Source organism: Zea mays, chromosome 6, assembly GCF_902167145.1.
Source record: "Zea mays cultivar B73 chromosome 6, Zm-B73-REFERENCE-NAM-5.0, whole genome shotgun sequence".
NCBI lineage: Eukaryota > Viridiplantae > Streptophyta > Magnoliopsida > Poales > Poaceae > Zea > Zea mays.
Window position 1 is genome coordinate 88,188,291 of NC_050101.1, and position 19,726 is coordinate 88,208,016.

Below are 19,726 nucleotides of genomic sequence, written 5' to 3' on the forward strand. Positions count from 1 at the left end.
AGAATCTGTGTCATGTGGTGTTGTGATATTACTGGTGGTGGAGCGGAGGTGCTTACCAGGAGGGTGGACTGGAGGCGAAGCGACACTATGTGTGTAGCCGGCAGAGCAGAGTAACTGAGTGGGTGGGGTGTTTGCCTTGGCTGAGGGTGTTGAGTGTGTGTGGAGAGGGAGAGGGTAACTGGGTGTATTTATAGCTGGGTGTATGTGGTGTAGCACAGTGAAGTTCACTGTTGGTGAGAATAGTGACGAATGAATCGTCTGACTTAGTATGAACAGGAGAGTTATAGGCAGAATATGGGACAAGAGTATTTTGGGAGTTTTCTGGAATATGGACCATGCTTAAGGGATGACATGGTTGGGTAGGGAATAGTTTGATAAGAATTTAGAAACGAGATTTATTGGAATATGAGTTTGGGAGCCTGGTTCGAAGGATTCTCAAAGTTAAGTGTGCTCAACTTGGAGAAACCTAGGATGGGTGACCAGATGGGAAGTTCCCTACTGGAAGAAAAATCACAGTCACCGGAGTTCGTATGACTGGAATATGGGTCTGGCTGGTCTTAGGTGGACTGGACAACATGATGTACGAGTAGTTGAAATTTGGGATGACTAGATGACCGATGAATAGTAACGATGATCAGTAACGATGAATAGTGGCGATGGAAAAGAAATTATAGATATCATCGATGAATAGTAACGATGATGAATAGTAATGATAAATAGTAACGATGATGAATAGTGTATGTGAATAGTAACGATGAATAGTAATAGTGAATAGTAATGGTGAATAGTAATGTGAATAGTGATAGTGAATAGTTCGTATGAACGAACGATGAACGATGAATAGGAACTATGAACGAACGATCGAACGATCGGACGAACGAACGATCAGAATTTCGGCAGCATAACGGCAGGAAAAGATTATTTGGACGAACGAACGGACGAACGATCGAATGATCGTACGAACGAACGATCGGAATTTCGGCAGCATAACGACAGGACAAAGATTATCTAGAAGAACGATGAATAGGGACTATGAACGAACGATGAACGATGAATAGGGACTATGAACGAACGATGAACGATCGAATGATCGAACGAACGAACGATCGGAATTTCGGCAGCATAACGGCAGGACAAAGATTATCTGGAAGAACGATGAATAGGGACTATGAACGAACGATGAACGATGAATAGGAACTATGAACGAACGATGAACGATCGAATGATCGAACGAACGAACGATCGGAATTTCGGCAGCATAACGGTAGGAAAAAGATTATTTGGACGAACGAACGGACGAACGATCGAACGATCGAACGAACGGACGAACGAACCATGAACGATCGGACGAACGATCGGACGAACGAACAAACAAACTAAGAACAGGGGGACGAACGATCGAAGAACGATCGAACGATCCTTGTGCTAGTGTGTGCTTGTGTGGAACATGGAGTGGGTGTGTGTGGGGGGGGGGAGAGAGTTGCCATGAAATGGCTTGGGGTGGGATGAGAGGAGGCCCTTGCCCCTCTATTTATAGCCATGGTGGGGGATTAGGGGGAGGGATGAGAGGATTAGTGGGAGGATGAGAGGATTAGTGGGAGATTAGCATGTATTTGTCTTGTATAAGTGAGATTTGCTTGTAGAGCTCACCGTATGACACTGGAGGCATACATATACGTATGAGCATGAGGAAAGTTATGAAGAAAATATTTATAGGGACTTGAAAAATGATTCTGAAGGTATTTCTCAGGAGGAAAATATCTGGAGATATATCGGTGGAATATTTGGGCAGTATTTCTGGAAAGAACTTGAAGAGGATCACTAGGGAAATATCTGGGCAGTATTTCTGTAAACAATTTGAGGGGGATCACTGAGGAAATATTTGTAGGGTATTTTGAGGAGGATTTTAGAGAGAATATAGACCACTATACTTTATTTGTTGATATCAACTCACAAACAAACATTTTGAAATGAAATTTGAAATTCATTTTGAATTTAGGGCGAGTTTGAGAAAATTTCAGAATTTGAATTTTTGGGATGCTACAGGGATGCACCATTGTTGAGGAAGAAGGTTGATCTTGCTCCAAATGTTCCTGTGGTCGCACATCGCCAATCGCCATGGTGCGCATAGCAGCCGTTGGAACGTCTTCTTCATCTACATCATCAAGATCAACAACTTGCTCTCTTGGAGAGCCATTAGTCTCATCAAATACAACATCGCTAGAGACTTCAACCAAACCCGATGATTTGTTGAAGACCCTATACGCCTTTGTATTTGAGTCATAACCTAATAAAAACCCTTCTACAGCTTTGGGAGCAAATTTAGAACTTCTACCTTTCTTCACAAGAATATAGCACTTGCTCCCAAATACACGAAAATAAGACACATTGGGTTTGTTACCAGTTAGCAGCTCATACGAAGTCTTCTTGAGGAGGCGATGAAGGTAGACCCTGTTGATGGCGTGGCAACCGTGTTCACGGCTTCCGACCAAAAGCACTCGGGGGTCTTGAACTCTCCAAGCATCGTCCTCGCCATGTCTATAAGCGTCCTGTTCTTCCTCTCTACCACACCATTTTGTTGTGGTGTGTAGGGAGCGGAGAACTCGTGCTTGATCCCTTCCTCCTCAAGGAACTCCTCCACTTGAAGGTTCTTGAACTCGGACCCGTTGTCGCTCCTTATCTTCTTCACCTTGAGCTCAAACTCATTTTGAGCTCTCCTGAGGAAGCGCTTGAGGGTCCCTTGGGTTTCAGATTTATCCTGCAAAAAGAATACCCAAGTGAAGCGGGAAAAATCATCAACTATAACAAGACCATACTTACTTCCTCCTATACTTAGATAGGCGATGGGTCCGAAGAGGTCCATATGAAGCATCTCCAACGGTCTTGATGTGGTCATCACATTTTTGGTGTGATGAGAGCCTCCCACCTGTTTCCCTGCTTGACAAGCTGCACAAGGTCTATCTTTTTCGAAATGTACGTTAGTTAGACCTATCACGTGTTCTCCCTTTAGAAGTTTGTGAAGGTTCTTCATCCCCACATGTGCCAAGCGGCGATGCCACAGCCAGCCCATGCAAGTCTTAGCAATTAAGCATGCATCTAGACCAGCCTCTTCTTTTGCAAAATCAACTAAATAAAGTTTGTCGTCTAGTACACCCTTAAAAGCTAGTGAACCGTCACATCTTCTAAAGACAGACACATCTACATTTGTGAATAGACAATTATATCCCATATTGCATAATTGACTAACAGATAACAAATTATATCCAAGAGACTCAACTAAAAACACATTAGATATAGAGTGCTCAGATGAAATAGCAATTTTACCTAACCCTTTTACCTTGCCTTGGTTCCCATCACCGAATATTATTGAATCTTGGGAATCCTTGTTCTTGACGTAGGAAGAGAACATCCTCTTTTCCCCCGTCATGTGGTTTGTGCATCCGCTGTCGATAATCCATCTTAAACCCCCGGATGCATAAACCTGCAAGGCAAATTTAGGCTTGGGTTTTAGGTACCCAACTCTTGTTGGGTCCTACAAGGTTAGTCACAATGGTTTTAGGGACCCATATGCAAGTTTTATCTCCCCTGCATCTTGCCCCTAACTTTCTAGCAATTACCTTCTTATTCTTCCTACAAATGGCAGATGAAGCATTGCAAGCATGATATATTGTAGAAGGTTCATTAATTTTCCTAGAAACATTAACACCATTTCTCCTAGGCATATGATGAACAACATTTCTTCTAGACATATCTCTATCATGCATATAGGAAGAACTAGAAGCAAACATAGCATATGAATCATAGGCATGTGAATCAAAAGTATCATAACTCCTATAGGCATTTCTAGACTGTCTCCTATCATGATACATAAAGGCATGGTTCTTTTTAGCACTACTAGCCATAGGGGCCTTCCCTTTATCCTTGACGGAAATGGGAATCTTATGGCTTGTTAAGTTCTTGGCTTCCCTCTTGAAGCCAAGTCCATCCTTAATTTAGGGGTGTCTACCAATCGTGTAGGCATCCCTTGCAAATTTTAGCTTATCAAATTCACTTTTGCTAGTCTTAAGTTGATCATTAAGACTAGCCACTTCATCACTTAATTTAGAAATTGAAGCTAGGTGTTTGCTACAAGCATCAATATCAAAGTCTTTACACCTATTGCAAGTTGCAACAATTTCTACACAAGATGTTAGTTTACTAGCTATTTCTAACTTAGCATTTAAATCATTGTTAATTCTCTTTAAACTAGAGATAGAGTCATGACATGTAGACACTTCACTAGAAAGCATTTCATTCCTTTTAACTTCTAGAGCAAGTGAATTTTGTGCACTAACAAATTTATCATGCTCTTCATATAAAAGGTCCTCTTGTTTCTCTAAGAGTCTATCCTTTTCATTCAAGGCATCAATCAATTCATTGATCTTGTTGGGACTATGCTTCGTCGCCGAAGGTCTTGTAGGAAGAAGCGGCTTTCGGCTGAAGCTGTTTGTATGGGTTGGTCGAAGGTTCCTTTTCATGAAGCTTCGGTATTTCAAACCGACTTAAAGATAGAATGACCTTTTAGTCCATAAGGGTCTGAGTCAATGTTGTAAACTTTTATGAGGGGCATAATTGTAATTCTTCACAGGCTGTGTCCTGTGTCTATAAATAGTGAACAGTATTCCTTTACTGTTCACGCATTCTGGGAATTGCAATCGCATCTTCCAGGAACAAATCTTTGCCAGGGCAAAGGTATAACTGTATTCAATGATTCAGTATATCAAGCAAATATGATATAATTTCTTTATGATTCATTCATCTTTTTATACCCTTCATTTTGTGTTATTTTATACAACCTTTTAGAATTTGAATTTGATTACGAAGACATAGTCTTCGTAATTATATTCTCATCAACCTTCGTCCAAGGATCATTATCCTCAAGGGAATAATGTTTCATGGACGAAGGACATTAACATTTAACATTTCATGTTGCCTTGTTCTTAATTCATAGCACTTAAGAACAAGTCCCCAACATTGGCGCCCACCTCCGGTGAACTCACTTCCACTTTTTTGAGCTGATGGCTTCGTTCAACGATCAAGCTGGAGCTGCTTCGGCCCCGAAGCTGCTACTCCCGATAACAGGCGGTTCATGTTCAGAGCCAGCCAACAAGAAACAGAAGAAGGAAGCACAGAGAAGGGTACAACATGTTGGGGTGCAAGGACCCTTCATCAAGTCAAGATGGTCTCACATTCCTATTACCTTCTCCCAAGAGGACCTTTAGCTCAAGGATTACCCACACAATGATGCCATGGTTATCTCTTGTGTTATCAAAGGATTTCTGGTCCACAATGTCTTGGTTGACACAGGCAGTGCAGCTGATATCATATTTGCTAAGGCCTTCAGACAAATGCAAGAGCCAGAAGATAAGATTCATGATGCTACACATCCTCTCTGTGGCTTCGGAGGAAGACAGATTGTAGCACTGGGCAAGATCACCATGTCAGTGACCTTCGGGTTCATCAACAACACTAGAACTGAGCAAGTTGTGTTTGACATTGTTGACATGGAATACCCTTACAATGCAATTATTGGTCGTGGCACCCTCAATGCTTTCGAAGCAATTCTTCATCCTGCTTATCTTTGCATGAAGATACCTTCGGATCAAGGACCCATCGCTATTCATGGAAGTCAGGAAGCTGCCAGAAGGGCCGAAGGAAACTGGACTGACTCAAAAGCAATCCATAACATAGATGGAGCTGAAGCTTGTGAACAGTACAAATTCAGAAGGGAGAAAGCAGCTTCAGCAGATCAGCCGAAGCCCATGCTCTTATGTGAGGACATAGCAGAGCAGAATGTGCTGTTGGGCTCTCAATTATCCGAAGAACAGGAGAAAACCTTGATAAGGTTTTTGTTCAACACCAAAGATGTTTTTGCATGGTCAGCCAACGATCTCTGCGGAGTTAGTAGGGATGTTATTGAACACTCGCTCAATGTTGATCCATCCTTCAGACCCAGAAAGCAGAGGCTTCGGAAAATGTCTGATGATAAGGCCGAAGGTGCTCGTAATGAAGTCAAAAGACTCCTCAGTGCAGGAGTTATCAGAGAAGTAAAGTACCCAGAATGGCTAGCTAACACTGTTATGGTAAAAAAGGCCAATGGCAAGTGGCGAATGTGTATCGATTTTACAGATCTCAACAAGGCTTGTCCGAAGGACGAATTCCCATTGCCAAGGATAGACTCTTTAGTTGATGCAGCAGCTTCTTCAGAGCTCATGAGTCTGCTAGACTGTTACTCAGGCTACCACCAAATCTGGATGAAGAAGGAAGATGAGCCGAAGACTAGCTTCATAACCCCAAGTGGCACATATTGCTACTTCGGATGCCTGAGGGGCTCAAAAACACTGGAGGAAGTTTCAGCAGAATGACTGCGAAGGTTCTCCAGTCTCAGATAGGCAGAAATGTGCTAACTTATGTTGATGACATCATTGTAAAAAGCACGAAACAGGAAAATCATATTGCTGATTTGCAGGAGACCTTCGCCAGTTTCAGACAAGCTGGCTTAAAGTTGAATCTAGAAAAATGTGTCTTCGGAGTAAAGAAGGGGAAATTTCTTGGATGCTTGGTTTCAACAAAGGGAATTGAAGCTAATCCAAGTAAAATTGAAGCCATACTTCGAATGGAGCCACCAACTACAAAAAAGGGGGCCCAAAGATTAACAGGGAGGTTGGCATCTCTTAATAGATTTATATCCAGATCAGCAGAAAGGAATTTACCATTCTTCGAAGTGCTGAAATCAGCCGAAGTCTTTCAATGGGGACCAAGCCAACAGAAAGCCTTCGAGGAGTTGAAGCAATATCTGATAGATTTAACAACATTAACTCCACCGACGCCAGGGGCTCCTTTGTTATTATATGTGGCAGCTTCGCACTCAGCGGTAAGTGCAGCACTTGTCCAGGAGAAGCTTGATGGCCAAGTCAAGAAGCAGGTCCCAGTGTATTTTGTATCTGAAGTTCTTAGTATATCAAAGAAAAACTATACAGAATTAGAGAAGGTGTTATATGCTGTTTTGATGGCATCCAGGAAGCTTCGGCATTACTTTCAAGCATACAATATTGTTGTTCCTTCTTCACAGCCGTTGAAGGATATTATGAGAAATAGAGAAGCTACTGGGCGGATTGGAAAATGGGCTACAGAACTCAATGAATTTTACATTGATTATGTGCATAGATCTTCGATCCAGTCCTAGGCGTTAGCAGACTTCATTGCTGACTGGACGCCAGGGGCTCAGGATGAAGAAACAAATAAAGATGCCGAAGTATGGACAGTGTTTTGCGATGGGTCTTGGGGAACCTTCGGGGAAGGAGCAGCTGCTGTGTTGGTCTCGCCATCCAAAGTTAAAACTTGTTATGCGGCAAAACTCGATTTCAGTTGTACAAACAATATTACTGAGTACGAAGCCCTGCTTTTGGGTCTTCGGAAGCTAAAGGCAATGGGAATCAGAAGGGCCGTTCTTAAAACTGATTCCCAGGTTGTTTCGGGTCATATCGACAAGAGTTGCAAGGCCAAAGATCCGAAGCTTGAAAAATATCTGGACATGGTTCGAAGAGTCGAAGATTCCTTCGAAGGATTTTCTGTCAAAAATATCCCTCGAGGACAAAATGAGCATGCTGATTTGCTAGCTAAGTCAGCAGCACAGGGGCTGCCCTTACCTTCGGATGTGATCTTCGAAACAATAAAAGCACCTTCGGTGGAACTTCTTGAAAGAGCAGTCCTCAATATATCTCCTGTTTATAGTGAAGATTGGAGAACTGAGATCATCTCTTACCTTCAGGGTAAATTCCTTTCAGATGACGAAACTTATAACAGGAGGATAGAGGCAAGAGCTCGTCCATATGTCATGATAGAAGGGGAGTTGTACAAGCATGGAGTTTGTGCCCCGTTACTCAAGTGTTTATCTAGAACCGAAGGTATAGAGTTGATGAAAGAAATACATGCAGGCCTGTGTGGATCTCACATTGGGTCTAGGCCGTTACATGGAAAAGTTTTCCGCCAAGGGTTTTATTGGCCGAAGGCAGCTTCGGATGCAGCGGAATTAGTTCAAAAGTGCGAAGGTTGTCAGAAATGTGCAAGAGATCAAAAACAACCTTCGTCCTTAACACAGCTCATACAACCCATCTGGCCATTGCAAAGGTGGGGCCTTGACTTGTTGGGTCCATTACCACCGGCCCAAGGGAACTTAAGATATGTTGTAGTGGCTATGGAATATTTTTCCAAATGGATTGAGGCAAAGCCTTTAGCCACAATAACTTCGGCCACCATTCAAAAGTTTTTCTGGCAGAATATTGTTTGTCGTTTCGGGGTACCAAAGGCCATCACTGTGGATAATGGAACACAGTTTGACTCCGAAGCCTTCAGAGATTTCTGTGATCAAATTGGTACGAAGATCCATTTTGCATCAGTCAGGCATCCGGAGTCAAATGGGCTCGTTGAAAGAGCCAATGGCATTATAATGACAGGAATAATGAAGTTAATCTTCAATCAACCCAGGGGAAAGTGGCCAGATTAGTTAACCAAAGTGGTGTGGAGCCACAACACAACAACATCAAGGTCTACAGGCTTTACTCCATTCAAGTTATTATTCGGTGATGAAGCAATAACTCCGGAGGAAGCTAAAACTGGATCAATAAGAGTAGTAGCTTCGGCAGAATCAGGCTCCGAAGATGCTTATTCTGTGGAAAAAGATGCTTTAGAAGGGATCAGGCTTCAAGCTATGGAGAATATCAATAAATATCAAGCCGAAACAATCAAATGGCGAGATAGAAAGGTTCGGCTAAAGAATATTGAGCCAGGACATTTGGTGCTTCGGAGAGTGGCCAACCCAGACACAGTGGGCAAGTTGCAGTTGAAATGGGAGGGACCTTTCTTAGTAGCATCTTCGTCAAGACCCGGTTCATACAGATTGAAGGATATGGACGGCAACAACATTCCTAGATCTTGGAATGCGGATGAGCTTCGGCGATATTATGTGTAACTTGATGTAATTTTTTATGTTTTTTCTTTTTCATGGCACCCTTTTCCTTTCTAAAGGGGGAGAAAGGTTTTTAATGGGGCCATCATATGTAATTTCCTTTTTTCGTTCTATAAGAGCAAAATCCCCCAAGAAATGTAAATGTAAAAGCTGAGAACGCACCATCGAGTGCCGAAAAGTAAAAGGCGAAGAAGCTCCAAAGTCGTTCCTAAGGGAATGCAGAGCTTACAGCGAAAAGTCAACGCTGATTCCGCCAAAAGTAAAAGGCGAGGAAGCTCCAAAGTCGTTCCTAAGGGAATGCAGAGCTTACAGCGAAAAGTCAACGCTGATTCCGCCGAAAGTAAAAGGCGAAGAAGCTCCAAAGTCGTTCCTAAGGGAATGCAGAGCTGATGTATGATTGTTTCTAAGGAAATAATGGTTGAGAGTATGGCTTCGGATATGTGTTTGGACATTCATTTGCACATCACATTACATCATAGCATTTGCATTCATAAACATTCATCCAGGCATATGTAGGATAATCATCATCATGGCATAAGTGGTTGCTTCGGCAAAAAGAAAAAAAAAAGAGAAGAGCTTCTTCGCGTACAAAAAGGAGAGCTTCGGAAGAAAGGGAAATGTTGTTTTCTATGCTTCGCTGAGTACGAAAAGAAGGGAAGGTGTTTTTTCGCCTTCGGCTCAAAAAAGATAATTTCGTCCACAACGAAGCACATCGCATACATTAATGGAAGGGTAAGAGCATAATACAAGGTATGAACAGAACTCATTAAAGACAAGTTTAGTTACATTTACAAAAGTTATCTCAAAAGTTTCCTGAGTTTGCCTACAGTCTACTCCTACTTAATCTTCGAGGGATCTTAGCTTCGGCGTCATTCTTTTTAATCATCGACTTCGGCTTCATCATCCTACATGAATTAAGTTGTAAGTCAAAATCGAGCTTGAAGGAAGAGGTAAACACAAGGTATGATTTCTTACTGGTTCAAGATGACTCCGAGCTTCGTCTCCAGCTTTTTCCCGCCCGCCTTTTGTCCATATCATTTTTACAAATCTATTGGAAATACTTCGGGCGAGATCAGGAATGTCATCTAGGATTGATGGTGATAAAGTGAAATTGGGCCTATTGACAATCTTTCCATGATCGCAGCCAGCTTTTAGGAAGGCTGCAGCAGTGCCCGAGAAGCTACCCAGGCACAGAAGTCACCGTGCCCAGCTATGACTTCGTCGAGCTCGTCAATTTCACCCTCAATATGTTCGAAGGTCTTCGGTAAATCTTCAGCCGAGGGGGTGAATTTCTCACTGCTGGCTCCAACTGAGTGGAAAATTTTTCTTAGTCATTGAATACATTTGTTGCTAAATTCCAAACATTTTTCTTGAAGGCCCGCCAATAGCTTTTTCAAATCTGAATTTTGTTGAGCTTCGGTTTCAAGTTTTGCATTAAGGTCTTGCTTTTCTTGTTCAAATTGCTCAGATTGGCAGAGAAGCTTCGTGTTCAGTTCTGTTATTTTAGCTTCGGCCTCCGCCAATAAACCTTCAGTTGCTTGGAGTTCAAAGTTCTTCTTCTCAATAGCAGCTGATTGTTCCTTTATTTTGTTTTCTAAATTTTCAATTATAACTTCGTGTTTCTTGTCTTCATAATCTTGCTGCATTTTCAAGGCTTTGCTCAACAGCATACTCTGCACGAAAACAACCTTCGTTATACATGTTTTCATTATTAAAAACAATAAAAGTTAAGGGAAAAGTAGTTCACCTTGAAATTGGAATAAAATAAACTACCAACGATATGTTGTCGTCGGTAGCGGCTAATGTCCGTTTCTAGCTTCGGAAAACCGATACTCTTTGACAGAGTACCGATAACTTTGGCTCCAGTCTGATCTCAAATACAATCTAATTTTTCATCATCAATACCTCCGAAGAGGAGTGCTCCTGGTTTGTACCCGCAAGATTTGGCATACTCTTTAAGCTCTTCTATTTCGGGTTTTGACAAATTTTCTCCAACTAAATTTTGAAACATGAAGGCCTCGTCCTCCGAAGCTTCGTCAACAATTTCCTTTTCTTTCCCCGGCACTGCGGCCATAGCCTCCTCGGCGACAGTAGCAGCTTCTTCTGTGGCCATGTCTAGCAGTATTTTGTCAATGTGCTCGATTGTGCTTTCCAGGTTCAAATCTTCAATTGAGGCAGCTTCGGCAGCCGCGACCTCCGAAGGTGTGATTTCAATATTTGTTTTTTTCCTCAGCCGCTGGTGTCTTCTGAGCTGAAGCTCTCGGTGGTGTCTTGTCAATGACCTCTGTCACACCGATGATTCTCTGTCTCTTTACTTTAGTCGTTTTCTTCGATTTTTCGGGCTCCTTTTCCTTCTGAAAAAACTTTGTCAGTTGAGGCCCCAATGGACTTAGCTTCGCAGGCAGGGATTCAGTCATTACCTTCAGAATTTCCTCCACGTCAGCGGCAGAGGGTGATGCAGGGGTTTTTTCTTCGTCGGACATTTTCTGCTTCGGAGAAGACGCTTTCCTCTTCTTCGGAATCTTCTTCTTTGAAGGTTCTTTCTCATCTTCATTTAAGGCTTCAGTCATCCTTTTCCTTTTCTGGCCCCCGACACCTTTGTTTAGATTTTCATAGTCAGGGTATTCGAAACCCAGAGCGTCCAGCACTCGATTCAGTCTTCGCTTCGGACGGGTGCCGAAGGCCGCGGTCATCAACTGATCTTCTTTTTTGGAATAATTGCCGAGTATTTCATTGCACATTACTTCAATCGTATCCAGCCACTCTTGGCAAGGTGTTTTAAAGTATTTCTTAAACTTGAAATAATAAGGTAACCGTACAAGTTCACCTTCTTTCTTCTCTCCCTTTAGCTTCGGCATTTCCCATTCTTTTAAACTAGGAAAAACCTTGAAAGCCAAAAACTCCTGAACCAGGTCTCTTGTACTGATATGCTCTGCAATAATTCTGAATTCATTCATCGCTTTTTGAGTTGGACCTTCTGGTGTCATGTTGCAATGGGGGCGGGTTTCTCCGAAGATTAGTTCAAGTGGGCTTTGCACAAGCTTCTCTTTGTCGTCATCAACCTTGACATAGAACCACTCTGACTTCCAGCCTGCTGCCCATTTGCTTCGGTAGCTGATTACAGGAAACTTTGTGGTTTTCCGATAAGCAAAATTATAGCAACCAAAATTGTCATGCAATCCATCTTTTCTAGCCTTCGTCTGATAGTGCAATTCGTGAACTCGACAAAAGCTGTCCGCAAACGGCTCCACCGCTTGGCTTCGCAAGGCCCAGATATAAACGCTAAGCCTAACGATAGCGTTAGGAGTCAACTGATGAAAGTAGATACCAAACCTCTTCAGTACCTCTGCAATAATCCCATGTAAGGGGAATCTTAATCCAGCCTTTAGAAAGCTCTTGAAAATGACAATTTCATCCTTCTCCGGCTTTGGGGTAGTCTCTTCTCCCCCGAAGCGTAATAGCTTCTTCTGATTTTCATTGAAAAAGCCCGACTTTACCATCTTGGAGAGATCAGCCTTCGAAACAGTAGATTTTCCGAAGTCCAAGTGGCTGGGCTTGCTTGGCATGGCAATACGATAATCGTCTTCGGGATCAGTTTCCTCAATATCTTCTTCTTCTGCTTCGGCCATTGCTTGTTCTGCTTGTTCTGCATCTTCACTAGGGATCTTTTCCGAAGTTACTAGTCCGGATCTTTGCATCGCTTCGGAGATGGGAACAGTCTCCGAACCATCAGCTTCGTCCCCCTCACGCTCAACCCTAGCGGTAGAACGCACTCTGGCCATTTAATTTTGAATTTGTGGAAATTAAATACTTTTTTTTCTTTTTTTCTTTTTTTCTCTTCCGAAGTCTTTTCTTCTGACGAAGCAGGCTTCAACTTGGAGCTTCGTTCGATTCCGAGAGTCGAGCTTCGCCGATGGTTAAAATTTTGGCAGCAAAACAGTGCAAATAGCAATGAATGCTGTGGTAACTTCACACCTACCCGTCTGTTTATATAGTACTGCAGGTAAGAAGGCGAACCGCCAGGATTTTTACACCAGGCGGATACCCGCTTGCACTCGCTGCGTGGTGGACCACAGAGACAAACAGTAACTCTGCAAGGTGGGACCGCTACGCGCTGGGAAACTGAATCGTTTCTCGACAACGAGCTCAGGGAAGGTGTTTTTTGGACCTTCGGCTCCCCGAAGCTTAAGAGACTTTTTTCACGGATCAAGCTCGTTACGAAAAACGATCTAGCACCGCGAAAGGGGCTACTGTTGGGACTATGCTTCGTCGCCGAAGGTCTTGTAGGAAGAAGCGGCTTTCGGCTGAAGCTGTTTGTATGGGTTGGTCGAAGGTTCCTTTTCATGAAGCTTCGGTATTTCAAACCGACTTAAAGATAGAATGACCTTTTAGTCCATAAGGGTCTGAGTCAATGTTGTAAACTTTTATGAGGGGCATAATTGTAATTCTTCACAGGCTGTGTCCTGTGTCTATAAATAGTGAACAGTATTCCTTTACTGTTCACGCATTCTGGGAATTGCAATCGCATCTTCCGGGAACAAATCTTTGCCAGGGCAAAGGTATAACTGTATTCAATGATTCAGTATATCAAGCAAATATGATATAATTTCTTTATGATTCATTCATCTTTTTATACCCTTCATTTTGTGTTATTTTATACAACCTTTTAGAATTTGAATTTGATTACGAAGACATAGTTTTCGTAATTATATTCTCATCAACCTTCGTCCAAGGATCATTATCCTCAAGGGAATAATGTTTCATGGACGAAGGACGTTAATATTTAACATTTCATGTTGCCTTGTTCTTAATTCATAGCACTTAAGAACAAGTCCCCAACAGATCTTATCTATTTTAGTTCTATCCAATCCCTTGAACAAACTAGAGTAATCTATTTCTTCATCACTAGACTCATCATCACTAGAAGAATCATAAGTAGTACTGTCTCGAGTACATACCTTCTTCTCCCTTGCCATGAGGCATGTGTGACGCTCGTTGGGGAAGAGAGATGACTTGTTGAAAGCGGTGGCGGCGAGTCCTTCATTTTCGGAGTCGGATGACGAACAATTTGAGTCCCACTCCTTGCCAAGGTGTGCCTCGCCCTTAGCCTTCTTGTATGCCTTCTTCTTCTCCCTCTTGCTCCCTTGTTCCTGGTCACTATCATTATCGGGACAGTTAGCAATAAAATGACCAATCTTACCACATTTGAAGCATGAGCGCTTCCCCTTTGTCTTGGTCTTGCTTGGCTGTCCCTTGCGACCCTTTAGCGCCGTCTTGAAGCGCTTGATGATGAGGGCCATCTCTTCATCATTGAGTCCGGCCGCCTCAACTTGTGCCACCTTGCTAGGTAGCGCCTCCTTGCTCCTTGTTGCCTTGAGAGCAATGGGTTGAGGCTCATGGATTGGACCGTTCAACGCGTCGTCCATGTATCTCGCCTCCTTGATCATCATTCGCCCACTTACGAACTTCCCAAGGACTTCTTCGGGCGACATCTTGGTGTACCTAGGATTTTCACGAATATTGTTCACCAAATGTGGATCAAGTACAGTAAAGGACCTTAGCATTAGGCGGACGACGTCATGGTCCGTCCATCGCGTGCTTCCGTAGCTCCTTATTTTGTTGATGAGGGTCTTGAGCCGGTTGTATGTTTGGGTTGGCTCCTCGCCCTTTATCATCGCGAATCTTCCAAGCTCGCCCTCCACCAACTCCATCTTGGTGAGTAAGGTGATGTCGTTCCCCTCATGAGAGATCTTGAGGGTGTCCCAGATCTGCTTGGCATTGTCCAAGCCGCTCACCTTATGGTACTCGTCCCTGCACAAAGAGGCTAACAGCAGAGTAGTAGCTTGTGCATTTTTATGAATCTGTTCATTAATAAATGTAGGACTATCCGAGCTATCAAATTTCATTCCATTCTCAACAATCTCCCATATGCTTGGATGGAGAGAGAACAAGTGACTACACATTTTGTGACTCCAAAATCCGTAGTCCTCCCCATCAAAGTGTGGAGGTTTGCCAAGAGGGATGGAAAGCAAATGTGCATTTGAGCTATGCAGGATACGCGAATAATCGAAAGAAAAGTTTGAGTTAACCGTCTTTCGTTTGTCGTAGTGGTTGTCGTCGTTGTCCTTTTGGGAAGAAGTGGACTCATCGATGTCGTCGTAGTAGACGATCTCCTTGATGCGTCTCGTCTTCTTCTTCTTCCCATATTTGCGTCTGTGGCCCGAGCTCGAGTCGGTAGGCTTGTCATCCTTTGGCTCGTTGACGAAGGACTCCTTCTCCTTATCGTTGATCACGATTCCCTTCCCCTTAGGATCCATCTCTTCGGGCGATTAGTCCCTTCGTGAAGAGAACGGCTCCGATACCAATTGAGAGCACCTAGAGGGGGGGGGGGGTGAATAGGTGATCCTATAGAACTTGAACTTAATGCCACAATAACTTGGTTAAGCGTTAGCACAATATTGCTAAGTAGCTAGAGAAGAGTCTTAGCGAAACACAATAACCACAAGAGAATCAACACAGGTAGACACAGTGGTTTATCCCGTGGTTCGGCCAAGTACAACACTTGCCTACTTCCAAGTTGTGGCGTCCCAACGGACGAGGGTTGCAATCAACCCCTCTCAAGTGGTCCAAAGACCTACTTGAATACCACAATGTTTGCTTTTCTTTTCTATATCCCGTTCGCAAGGAATCTCCACAACTTGGAGTCTCTCGCCCTTACAAAGATGTTCACAAAGAAGCACAGAGTAAGAGAGGGATTAGCAACTCACACAAGACACAAAGATCACAGCAAATACGCACACACAAGACCCAGACTTAAGCTCAAAAGACTAGCACACTAGAACAGAGCTCAAATCACTAGAATGTCGAACAAGTGTGCAAGAATGGAGTGCAAGTGATCAAGAGTGCTCAAGGAATGCTTGGTATCTTCCTCCATGCGCCTAGGGGTCCCTTTTATAGCCCCAAGGCAGCTAGGAGCCGTTGAGAGCATTCCAGGAAGGCTGATCTTGCCTTCTGTCGCCTGGCGCACCGGACAGTCCGGTGCACCACCGGACACTGTCCGGTGCAGATATCCTTCCTTATTTGGCGAAGCCGACCGTTGGCGCCTGGGACCCGTTGTCGCACCGGACACTGTCCGGTGCACACCGGACAGTCCGGTGCCCCCTCTCGACCGTTGGCTCGGCCACGTGTCTTGCGCAGATCACGCAGCCGACCGTTGGCTCACCGGACAGTCCGGTGCACACCGGACAGTCCGGTGAATTATAGTCGTACGCCGTTAATTTATTCCCGAGAGCGGCAAGTTCGCCTGAGCCAGCCTGGCACACCGGACACTGTCCGGTGCACCACCGGACAGTCCGATGCACCCAGACCGAGCTGACTTTGGCAGAACAGAGCCACCTCATTTCCAATTCAATCTTTCCTGTTTCCAGCACTTAGACACAATACATTAGTCCTTAAAACAAAGTACTAAGTTTAGAAACATACCTTTTGACATGATTTGCACTTTGTCCACCACATTGCATAGATCAACACAAAAGCACTTGCGTTGGCACTCAATCACCAAAATACTTAGAAATGGCCTAAGGGCACATTTCCCTTTCAGCATTTCAGAAGTAGGATATCGCTCAGTATATGTGCTTTGATTCTGGTACAATACTATTGACTGTACGAGCTTCGGACTCCTTGAAGTCACGTTGTGGTTGGGAGTGCTGGCGCCCTTCTGGCTGCTAGCTTCGGGAATATGTAGGCTGCAGTGGTGGTGGCGGTGGGAGCTGAGGCCAGGAAGCCTGTGAATGGCTTGCCGAAGGAACAGAAGATGTAGGTTGGTTGCCCACATATTCCGGTATGTAAGGAGAGTGGCACGAAGCAGTATGTAGGACTTTCTTCAGCTGATTCTGCCGAGCTTCTGCTTTGGCAATCTCCTTTTGCTTTAAGATGGTGATCTGGCAGGTTCTTGTAGTGTGACCTTTGTCCTCTCCACAGAATAAGAAATAGATTTTCCTGGGATGATCCCCATATCTTCCTCCGAAGCCCCTGGCGCCTCTGCCCCTTGGAGTTGGCGGCCTGAAGGAGCTTTGCTGTTGTCCCAAAGACTGTGAGGTGTGCTGTGGCCTCTGAAGTTGGCTTCCTTTATCATCATTCTGACTGGAGCTATGGATTGATCTGACATGCCTAGGGTGGAATCTCCCTCCGAAGCCCCTAGTCATCTCAGAAAATCTGTAAGCTTCCTCCCTTCTTTGTCGGAAGTCATTGTCAGCCCGGATGTATTCATCCATTTTCTGAAGCAGCTTCTCCAGAGTTTGAGGAGGTTTCCTGGCAAAGTACTGAGCCGTAGGTCCTGGCTGAAGACCCTTGATCATGGCCTCAATAACAATTTCATTAGGCACTATGGGCGCTTGTGCTCTCAGTCGCAAGAACCTTCGGACATATGCCTGAAGGTATTCCTCATGGTCTTGCGTGCACTGGAACAAGGCCTGAGCTATGACTGGCTTCGTCTGAAAGCCCTGAAAACTGGTAACCAGCATGTCTTTGAGCTTCTGCCATGATGTGATTATCCCTGGCCGAAGAGAAGAATACCATGTCTGGGCCACATTTCGAACTGCCATGACAAAGGACTTTGCCATGACAGCTGCATTGCCTCCATATGAGGATATTGTTGCCTCATAGCTCATCAAGAATTGCTTCGGGTTCGAGTGCCCATCGTACATGGGTAGCTGGGGTGGCTTGTAGGATTATGGCCATGGAAAGGCCTGCAATTCTGCTGTCAGGGGAGAAGCATCATCAAAAGTAAAGATACCATGATTAAAATCATCATACCATTCATCTTCGTTGAATGAGCCCTCTTGACGAAGCTCCCTGTGTTGAGGCCTTTGGTCATGATCATCTTGAGTGAGATGACGCACTTCCTCAATAGCTTCATCGATCTTCCTCTAAAGGTCGACCAGCCGAGCCATCTTCTCTTTCTTCCTTTGCACCTGCTAGTGGATGATCTCCATGTTCCTGATCTCCTGGTCCAACTCCTCCTCCTGAAGTGTTGGACTGGTGGCCTTTCTCTTTTGGCTTCTGGCCTCTCGGAGAGAGAGAGAGTCTCCTGGTTTGTGTCCAGTGGCTGCAGTGCAGCCCCTGGCGCTGTTATCTTCTTCGGCGGCATGACGAAGGTTGATACTTTGCCAAAGATTGTGGAAGTGAGTACACCGGAGGTGGGCGCCAATGTTGGGGACTTGTTCTCAAATGCTATGAATTAAGAACAAGGCAACACAGAAAGAAGTTAATGGTTAATGCCCTTCGTCCTTCGAAGCATTATTTCCCTTAGGATATAACGATCTTCGGACGAAGGTCATGAAGGACATACCTTCATCATCATAGTTTACATTGATGAAAGGAGAAGCATATGAAACATGAAAAATAACATGAATAATCATATAACATTATTTATATGTTCTTATTATATAATCATGGATGAATAAGAATAACATTGAATTACATTTATACCTTCGGCTTGACAGAAGGCAAAGGTACAAGCGTGATGCACGAGCGAGTACAAGTCAGCGTGAACAGTACGGGGGTACTGTTCATCTATTTATAGGCACAGGGCGCAGCCTGTGTGAAATTACATTCATGCCCTTCATGTTTACTATTGACTTAATAACAATCTATCAAGGACTAGATATCCTTTTCCTCCTTAAGTCGGTTCCTTTTTTTGCTGCTGAGCCGAAGCTCCCTTGCGCGCAGCTTTGGCGCTGGTTCAACCTTCGTTCCGACCCTGCTTTCCATATTGTATACAGCTTCATCCCGAGTCCGAAGGTTCTTGTACATATATTACGCTTGGGAAACATTGTTAATCATGTTTTTGAGGACATTCAGAAGATGAAGGCCCCCAACAATATGTTACAATAATTTTCAGGTTTTAGGTTACAATAGTTTTTATTGGACAAACAGATCAATAGAAAACATGTTACAACATCTGAAGTTAAGAACACAACACACACACCTGGAAGGTTTATCAAACTGTCAAAAAGATCATCTGGCACATCAGTGTCCCTTGTGGCAACCTTCTCAATAGCATTGGATAAGGTATCCCCGACACTTTTGAATGCAGCAATCAACCCCTCCTCTTCACTATCATGTTTTTTGCCTTCTTCTTGGTCTTGCTTGTAGAAGATGTTGTGGAATTATCATCACAAGTGGACATCCTTTTAGTGAAAGCATGTGCCATCACCTCTTCATTATCAACTTCATCATCTTTGCCTAAAGCTGCACTAGAATCCTTTGCAAACTTACCTGTGGCCATGGTGTTTCCAAATATTGTTTGCATCTCAGCAAAGTGTTCAAGAGGCTTATTTAAACAATCAGCATCATTCTTGTGATCCTACATTTGGACAAACAGATCAATAGAAATCTGCAATATGTGTACTACTACAGGTATATACCAACTAATACAGGAATCAGATTATAGAAAACTAAATAGAAGATTATACACATATTGCAGATTGAACACATATTGCATGTAGAAGAAATAATACCTTAACATAGCCATTATAGTGCTCTTCATCCATAGTAATAGTAAAACTATCTTCATCCCAGCCTGTACCACTCACTTTGCTTATCCTATTTATCTTGGCAAACCTTCTGGACCAAGTTTTCAGATGAATTTTAATCTGCTCGCCATTGAGGGCGATTTGGAACTTTTCATTGATAGCTTTTGCACAACTATTGTAGTGA

General features: G+C 43.6%; 1 pseudogene; it reads right to left on the reverse strand.

The window, feature by feature from the left end:
• LOC103631160 (uncharacterized) overlaps positions 1-19,726 on the reverse strand; it is a 40,296-nt pseudogene that overhangs the window by 18,830 nt on the left and 1,740 nt on the right.